At 42.3% G+C, this 8,512-nt stretch overlaps 1 non-coding gene across 1 annotated transcript in view; it reads left to right on the forward strand.

Annotated features, from left to right (window-relative positions):
- LOC121879732 overlaps positions 1 to 219 on the forward strand; it is a 4,239-nt gene extending 4,020 nt beyond the window's left edge. Inside the window, exon 1 of the ribosomal RNA XR_006091406.1 lies at positions 1 to 219. This exon is cut by the window's left edge and continues 4,020 nt beyond it. This is a non-coding gene — a ribosomal RNA (large subunit ribosomal RNA).
- Positions 220 to 8,512: the final 8,293 nt, after the last annotated feature.

Below are 8,512 nucleotides of genomic sequence, written 5' to 3' on the forward strand. Positions count from 1 at the left end.
TCTGGCGGGCAGCTTGCTGCACGCCGGAGAATGACCCACAAGGAACTTCGGAAGTCGTGTCATCAGTGCCGCTCTCCGTCCCAAATGCGGATCACGAATGCTGATGTGCCCACCGAATCGTTCGTAGACGACTTACACCGGTCAGGGTGTTGTAGAGATGGAGCAGCATCCCTCACTGCGATCCATTAAGACTTCTCCCTACCAGGCCGGAGGTTTCGTCACGCCCCCCGATGGCGAAATCCTCCATTACAGCAGCGGCAGCAGTGTCTAGCGGCCTGCTCCATTGCGCAAGTGTCTGTTTAACCTAACCTGGGTTAAAGTGTATTAGTGTCCTGAAGTTTTATAGAGGCTTGCCAGCCTAAGTAAGAGACAAACAAATAATCCAACAACCTCTCCTTGGTGGTAGTAGTAGAGAGTGTGTTGGTGTCCTGAAGTTTTATAGACAAACAAATAATCCAACAACCTCTCCTTGGTAGTAGAAGAGTGTATTGGTGTCCTAAAGTTTTAGCGAGGCTTGCCAGCCTGAGTAAGACAAAGAAATAATCCCGACAGCCACTACTACCTAACCTAACCGTGGTGCAGTCCACACCGCTGGAGGTTTCGTCACGCCCCCCGATGGCGAAATCCTCCGTTACAGTGTCTGTTTAACCTAACCTTAGTACAGAGTCTATTGGTGTCCACAATTTTATAGAGGCTAAGTCAATAAGAGACAGAAAGAAATAATCCAAGCAGCCAACCTTGGTGTAAAGTCTATTGGCGGCCTAAATTTTATAGAGATATACAGGCACTACTTTCGCCGGAGGTTTCGTCACGCTCCCCGATGGCGAAATCCTCCATTACAGCAAAAGTGTCTGTTTAACCTAACCTTAGTACAAAGTCTATTGGTGTCCTCAATTTTATAGAGGTTAGCCACCCGAAGTCAATAAGAGACAAAGAAATAATCCAAGCAGCCACCACTATCTAGCCTGACCGTGGTAAATTCTAACGGGGGACGCTAGAATTTTTATAGAATATATGTAATAATACAGGCAACTAACCCAACCACTATAGGAAGCACTTCTTCTAACCACTACTTTCGCCGGAGAACGTCACGCTCCCCGATGGCAAATCCTCCGTACAACAAAAGTGTCTGTTTTAACCCCTAACCTTAGTTACAAAGGTCTATTGGTGTCCTCCAATTTTATAGGGTTAACACAAAAGTCAATAGAACAAGAAATAATCCAAGCTTAGCCTAAACTGTTTAGCCCATAATAGTAGTAAAGTCTAACGGGGACCTTAAATTTTTATATAATAATAATAATAATAATAATACAGGCAACTACCTAGCCACTACCGGGCCGCCTAACCTAACCACTACTTTCGCCGGAGGTTTCGTCACGCTCCCCGATGGCGAAATCCTCCATTACAGCAAAAGTGTCTGTTTAACCTAACCTTAGTACAAAGTCTATTGGTGTCCTCAATTTTATAGAGGTTAGCCACCCGAAGTCAATAAGAGACAAGGAAATAATCCAAGCAGCCTAAACTGTTTAGCCTGACCGTGGTAAAGTCTAACAGGGGACATAGAATTTTATATAATAATAATAATACGAACTAACCCAACCCTACCGGGCCGCCTAACCTAACCACTACTTTCGCCGGAGGTTTCGTCACGCTCGTGTGAAATCCTCCACATTACAGCAAAAGTGTCTGTTAACTAACCTTGGTACAAAGTCTGTTAATTCTCCTCCAATTTATAGAGGTTAATACTTGAAAGTCAATAAGAGACAAAGAAATAATCCAAGAAGGCAGCCTAAACTGTTTAGCCTGACAAGTAGTAAGAATCTAACAGGGGACCTTATTTTATATAATAATAATAATACAGGCCAACTAACCCAACCACTACCAAGGCCGCCTAACCCTAACCACTACTTTCGCCGGAGGTTTCGTCCCCACACGCTCCCCGATGGCAATCCTCCAATACAACAAAAGTGTCAGTTAACCTAACTTGTAGTACAAAGTCTATTGGTGTATCAATTTTATAGAGGTTAGCCACCCGGAAATTCAATAAGAGACAAAAGAAATAATCCAAGCAGCCACCACTATCTGGCCTAAACTGTTTAGCCTGGCCATTAGGATTTTTAATAAAATCTGGTGATATGGAACCACACAGCCTTAACCTGGGATAATGCAATCAAATGGATATTGCTAACTATTCTCAGAGATAATGCAATCAAATGGTTAGTTGCTAACCGGGGGGCTGCGCCCCGGACCCTATGTTGAATGCTGTATGTTGGTCATGATGAATTGTTTTATTAGACTATAAGAATCTCCTTCCTTCTTGTATTGGCAGGGAGTTTGCTTTAACTTAGGTATGCTAGCCTAAGTAAAAATAGACACGGAGCTGCGAAGACCTGATTCTTTTGCTGCATGTTTGAGTCTGCAACTTTGTTGTGATAAGACACTCAATCCTAGTGATTATACTTACTCAACATAGTGACGGTGTAATTACCATCACAGATTGTACGGGAAATTCCAACTTTGGAAAAAACAAATATTTGGCCTACCCAAATTTTGACTACTACCCGTGCGTCTACGTCCTGGATTGGCCAATCAGTGGTGCCCCACGGTGGCGTGATACATGCACGTTTACTGCGGTGCTCTGATTGGCTGACCGAACGTGGCGTGGTAGGTAGGCTGTTTCTACTCTCTAAGTCCTCTTCTTTCCTTTTTTCATCCCCCTCATGCACTCCGTTCTTTGAACGAGGCAGAACTTCGCGACCAGTCGATCCGGCAAGAGACACCTGTGATAGTGCAGGGCACCCCCTTGTCCGGGGAGTCACTGCATTGGTAGCACTGGAATATTACTAACAAATGCAGAGTAACCTGGGTGCAGAGCCCGACGCCAAATCCAGAGGGGGGGCGGGGTCACTGCTCCCAGGCAGGAGCCCTGTGTTATAGGTAGGATTAGATGTAATCAAGAAGATGACAACTAGCATTAGAATAAAACATAGAGATAAGGGACACTCTATTGGAAGGGAAAAGTGGCAGAAATCACTTACAACAAACTGCAAGTCCCACTAACTAGAATATTCAGCACCAATGAAGGTTTTAAAGTAATCTGTAAAGATGACTTTGATTCAGATAAAATCCTTTCAAAAGAAGCAAGAGATATATTTTACAATGAAGGCCTTATTGTTGTCATGCCACCAGAACAAAAAGCAAAAAGATCAGTTTTTGTTCGTCAAGTCGATCAAGAGATCGGGAGGAAGACCTGAAAGAAGAACTGGAACGCCAAAATAGGTGGATGAAGATTGAAGAAGTCATTAAGATAAGGGACTATACTCATGTTTGAAGAAGTGTCAATGGCTGAGAAAGTTTTACAACAGGGCTTTCTAATATTCAACATGTCAGTCACACCACATCAAATAAAGAAGGAGACATTCATCAGTCTGCAAACTTGCTTCTCCTGCTACAAATATGAAGAACACACAACGAGAGACTGTCCGGAAAAAGAAAAAAAGTACTGCTCAGATTGTGCAGGCGACGACCATACCTACACTGAATGTAGAATACATGTTGGCTGTCTCTCAACTATACTAAGAAGAAACGGGAATGTATACATAGGACATAGGACGTTAGCAATGGCGTAGCAATAAAAAAAACACATGATAAAGTACAAAAGAAACAAGAGAAAAGGAACAAGACAAGAAGAGATACGACATACGTCAAGGAAATAGCAAAAGGAAGCGGTCAGAGGCTCATAGACCAGAATCCCTGATGTTCATCCTAAGTGAGCAATACGCGATAAGGTGGCGTTAAATATGATCCATGCACATTTGCACAATAATCATTGCACCCGGATCATACAATGAGAATTAAGAGAAAATGTTTAAATTGAATAACCTACCGAGATGATATTTCCAGAGAATCACAATCAAAAACTGGCTGAACAACATATGCCAAGCAGACTGAGAAAAGACTTCACATCAAGACAGACAAAGGTTTGAGCAAGGAGCAACAGCTGATACACAAGGAACACACAAGCGACTGATAGAGATCCCAGATAACAAATGACTAGAAGTGACAAAGAAGATGAGAATAACAAAGGACAGACAAGGTAGGAGAGAGAAGATAAGATGAAACTGATCACAATATACAACCTGAATCTGCTGAAGAAATTGGATTAAAAGTTATCACTACAACAAAACATAGAATCCCAACATCGAGACCAACAGGAGGGACAATAGTAAAAAACTGTGAAGGAGGGATATACAAGTGGACATATCAAGAAAAATCCCTAAGTGAAGATTATGTCTGGTCACTAATTACTACGGACAAACTAAAGATTACGGCCAAAGACTTTAAAATAGTAGACCCGTCAGAGTATAGAAGAGTCAGAAGCGGGAAACAGGATGATAGGTCTCCACTCCAACTGACTGCCACAATCCAAGTATAAGAAATAATGGACAATAGACAAACAGTAAGAACTTTAAGAATAATACAACACAACGTAAGAAACTGGAAGACCGAGAGAATTAACCTAAGTAATATATATCGCGAAATTGACCCTGACATTATACTAATAAACAGTCACAGTGAGACAGAAAACAACAACATAAAACTCTTTAACTATTATGTAAACCAAAGAAATAAATCGGGCGAGAAAAATGACGGAGTAGCGATAGCGGTTAAAAGAAACTTAAAATTTAAACTAATTGATGACTTCCAGGATGAATTTCTAGCAATAAAAATAAATACAACTCAAGGAGACGTAATTATTGCTACTACTTACCTATAGAAGACCTATTAAAATTGGCTAACAATAGTCATCCGATGTACATCTTAGGAGACTTTAACGCCAGACATAGGATTTTTGACAATACAAATAATAACGTCGTGGGAAACGCCCTTAATCAATTAATAAATTTAGGGAAAATCAATCATCTGGGTCCTAACTTTCCAACCTGGAGAAATCACAATACACAATCGACACCAGACAAAATTTTTACCAACAACAAAGCCTTTTCAATTACCATATAATACGAGGACCTCTCTTACAGGCGATGACCATCTGCCAATTATACTAACACTGTCAACAAACCCCATACAAGATGCCAATAAAAGAGACTGAAAATAGAGTAAAACAGACTAGGACAACTAAAAGACGACTTAAGTAATCACCACTTTCGATTAACCTACAAGGGAAAACAACAGAAGATATAGACTCAGAAATGGACAATTTGCACTCAACCCAATAAAAGCATCTATAACCAAACACACTTCCTGCACTTCTACACATACAGACATTACCCAACAACAAACTTCCAGAAAATTTAAATTAATCCAGACCTATTACAATGAAATGAAAACAGGTATATGGAAAGACACATGGTAACAGATGAGCTATTATTTACGAGTTGAGGATTTAGAATATAGTTAAAAGTCTACCCAGATCCCAACAGGCAACAACAACAAAAAAACAAAGACAATCGGACTATAAAAGGGTAGACAAAGGATGCGAGTTTTTGTTGTGTATAATAAAGTACCATAAATTCCTTAACAAAATATTCAGCTTTCTATAATTTACCCTTAACCATGCTTAACCTAAACATTAACAGTATATACATATTAATAAACATAAAACAATCTCGAAGCAAGTGGACGTGGGAAATTAATACAAAGAATACTAGTACTTAAGTGAGGAGCTGAGATGGCTGACGAGTAAGGCTGAGTATTGTAGAAGACGGTAGGTAGTCACTGCACTGCGTGGTTTAGAGGATAGATGATCCTGTGGTCACTTCCCAGAGCCAAGTGCTCTCTCCTCGAATTGGAGGTGACGCAACAACCAGGATAGGAGAAGGGAAACCTCGAGGTGGTAACTAAGACGAGTCATACTCGTGTCTCGTCCCTAGATGGCGTTGCTCGTGGTGCTGGGTAGGTAGATCAGGACAATAGATGGCGTGCTTCGTAGTGCTGGGTGGAGGGTTCGTAACACACCCTCCAAAGACCCTCCGTAGCGCGGGCGCGAAGGAGGTGATCACCTGGTGCGTCTGGAGAGTAGCTGCTGCATTTCCACTGGAGCTCGGGATAAGGAGTCTGCAATCAGGTTATAGGGCTGGGTGAGGAGAGCCCAGCGGAGATTCGCTGGTTGGAGGTCTTGTTGGTTTGGATGAACGTGAGTGGGTTATGGTCGGTGAAGACTAGGGTTGTTTGTGGGCAAGACTGGAGGTAACATTCAAACTTCTTTATTGCCAACACCAGAGCCAAGGCCTCCTTCTCTATGGTCGAGTTGGTCTGATGTTTTTTCAACTTGGCGGAGTAATACAGGGTGAAGAACATCGTGGTTGGGATCGGTTGTAGGAGCACAGCCCCCACTCCGACACCACTAGCGTCGATTGCAGATGGAAGGGCGAGGTGTAGTCAGGCTTGAGGCAAGGAAGGCTTTGAGGCGGTGGAAAGACTGGTCGCACCTCTGGTTCCAGATGTAAGGGACCGCAGAACTGGTAAGGTCTGTGAGGGTCCGGCCACGCTTTACTGCAGAACCGACGGTAGTAGCCGCACATCCCCAGGAAGCGCATGAGTTCCTTCCTCGTCCTAGTGGGGAAGGACAGATGGTTCTAACGTTTGCGTCCTTGGGTCTCACCATACCATGCCCAACGATATGTCCCAGGTAAGTCACTGAGGCCCGGCCAAAAGCAGATTTAGCCAGGTTTATGGTGAATCCAGTCTCTTGCAGTCGTGCAAACAGTATCTCCAAACGCACCAGATGTTCGTCCCAGCTGTCACCACCACCAGGTCATCCAGGTAGGCGAACGTCCACCTAGGTCCTGAATTAGAAGTTGATGGCCCTCTGGAATGTGGCGAGCATTAGAAAAGCCAAACGCCATAACCAAATATTGAAAAAGACCAAATGGAGTTATAAATGCCGAGATTATTTTGGCCCTATCCGTGAGTCCCACTTGATAATATCCTTTCAATAAGTCCACCGTACTGATAAATTTGGCATGCCTATGCTGTCTATTATATCTTCAATCAAAGGTAAAGGGTAGGAGTCTGAGACAAGTGACCTGGTTCACTTTACGATAATCGGTACAGAAACGAAAAGTGCTATCGGGTTTTGGAATGAGAAGGCAAGGTGAAGCCCAGGGGGAGGTACTTGGCTCAGCTAAGTTATGTTTTAACAAAAAGTCTACCTCCTTTTCATAATCTCTCTTTTTTGTGGATTTAGTCGATATGCTGATTGCCTAATGGGTTGTACAATGTACATCATCTGAGATTAGCTTAATATCATGTTTAAGTATATGGCAAAACCCTGGGAGGTCTGACGTGACTTTAGGAAATGTTGATAATAACTTAGCGAGATCTTTTGCTTGAGATGGATTCAGAACAGAAAATACTCATCCAAGTTGTTGAGTATGTGACTGTTAGCATGGTTCTCTTTAGGTAGAGGGAAGTCTAAATTCTCCAATAGGTCCATGTCATCTGTCTCCAGCTCCGGCCCTGACAAAACCGTATGTAATACAGGTAGGCTCATAGCCTCTGGGATGTCTTCCTCTGACTGCCTGGAATGGTAAAGTTTCATGAGATTAATGTGAACAAGTTGTGAATCTTCTCGGCGATCAGGAGTATGGACTATATAGTTGAGGGGAGATAGTTTTATTAGCAACTATATAGGGACCAGTAAACTTGCTTTTAAGGGGAGAGCCTGGAATGGAGTGAAAAAATAACACTTTGTCACCTGGAAAATGATCTTTTAACTAATTTAGGTTGGGACTTCACCATTTTTCTTGGACTTTTTAAGTTTGACTGAGCAATGGTTCGGACTTCAGTTAATTTGTCATAAAGTGTCAATGTGTTAGGGAAACTGTTGCGAGCTTAATAGATGGAGTGTCAACCCACTGCTCCTTTACTATTTTAAGGGGTCCCCTTATTGGTCTCCCATATAGTAACTCGAACGGGGAGAAACCCAATGACTCCTGGGGACATTCCCTGATGGCAAAGAGTAACAAGTCTATGCTTTCATCCCATTCCTTTTGGTGTTCTATACAGTATTTTTTGAGCATTGATGTACAATGGTCCACACTGAGGTCTTTCATCACCTGTTTGAAAAGATTGCTCGTAAAATTGGTGCCCTGATCGGATTGGATCTCTTTAGGAATGCCCACTGAAGTGAAAAGGTGCAAAAGATGTTTGATTACGTTTTTTGAAGTGATGCTTTTAAGGGAAAAAGCCTCAGGATAACGTGTACTGGTATCCATAACTGTGAGCAGGAATTGATTTCCCTTCTTAGTCTTTGGTAATGGGCCCACACAATCCACAACAATCTTTTCAAATGGTGTAGAAAATACTGGGATGGGCTTAATGGGAGCTGCTGGTATACTTTCATTTGGTTTTCCTACCATTTGACAAATATGACAAGATTTTAGGTATTTTGACACATCCTTCCTAAGTCCAGGCCAATAATAGTGTTGGAGGGGCTTTTTATATGTTTTCAGGATTCCCAAATGTCCTGAAATACCATCATGGGCAAGGG

The sequence above is a fragment of the Homarus americanus genome, unplaced genomic scaffold (genome assembly GCF_018991925.1).
Source record: "Homarus americanus isolate GMGI-L3 unplaced genomic scaffold, GMGI_Hamer_2.0 scaffold40913, whole genome shotgun sequence".
NCBI lineage: Eukaryota > Metazoa > Arthropoda > Malacostraca > Decapoda > Nephropidae > Homarus > Homarus americanus.